This window comes from Rousettus aegyptiacus, unplaced genomic scaffold (assembly GCF_014176215.1).
Source record: "Rousettus aegyptiacus isolate mRouAeg1 unplaced genomic scaffold, mRouAeg1.p scaffold_m13_p_4, whole genome shotgun sequence".
NCBI classification, from domain to species: Eukaryota; Metazoa; Chordata; class Mammalia; order Chiroptera; family Pteropodidae; genus Rousettus; species Rousettus aegyptiacus.
The window spans coordinates 35416361-35417186 of NW_023416307.1; the positions used below are offsets into that span (position 1 = coordinate 35416361).

At 36.3% G+C, this 826-nt stretch overlaps 1 pseudogene; it reads left to right on the forward strand.

Moving 5' to 3' along the window:
• Positions 1-242: 242 nt before the first annotated feature.
• On the forward strand, positions 243-361 carry LOC118601798 (annotated as a pseudogene).
• The last annotated feature ends 465 nt before the right edge of the window (positions 362-826 follow it).

The following is an 826-nucleotide window of genomic DNA, read 5'->3' on the forward strand; positions in this document are numbered from 1 at the left end:
AGAAAAATTTATTTCTCACCTATTTATATAGGCAGAGATGCTCTGCTCATGCAGTCAATGGTGGACCCATACTGCTGGAGGCTTCATTTCCACATAACCTTTCATGATTACTGAGACCCAAAGAGGACTGTGGTGAAATGTGCACAGCTCTAAAAACTTCCACCTGGAAATGACACGTCACTACTACTGTTTATCGTAAGAGCAAATCCTGCGGCCAAAACTGACTTTAAGAGGATAGGCAAGTCTACAGCCATACTGCTTTGAACAAGCCTGATCCGGGCTGATCTCGGAAGCTAAGCAAGGTCGGGCCTGGTTAGTGCTTGGGTGGGAGACCACGTAGGAAGAACAGGTGCTGTAGGTGTCAAAAATAAAAAAAATAATGGATTGTAAACTGACAAGGTCCTTGCAATCTGTGAGGTCAACCAAGGGTCGCCTCACCTAAAATAATTCTTTTAAAAAAAGAGGGTAGGCAAGTATAACCTAATATACCCCAGGAAAACTGACGAAAAATTCTTGATAGTAAATCACAAGGATAATAGTTAATTTTTCAATATATTTCTGAGTTCTTCGTATGTTCTAAAATATTATGCATATACTTTTTATAATGCCTCTGAAAATGTTCCCAACTAAATATGATTCATAAAAAGAGAAAAACTCATCATTATAAATGCAGGGAAAAAAAACTGTCTTCTAAATAGAAAATATCATCAGATGAGAATATGAATTCTAACACTTACAAAATAAAGTAAGCTTTTGTTAGAGAGAAAATAAGATTCAACATTATGTCAATGATCCTAGAGTTCAAAGTAAACAACCTAGTAAAAAA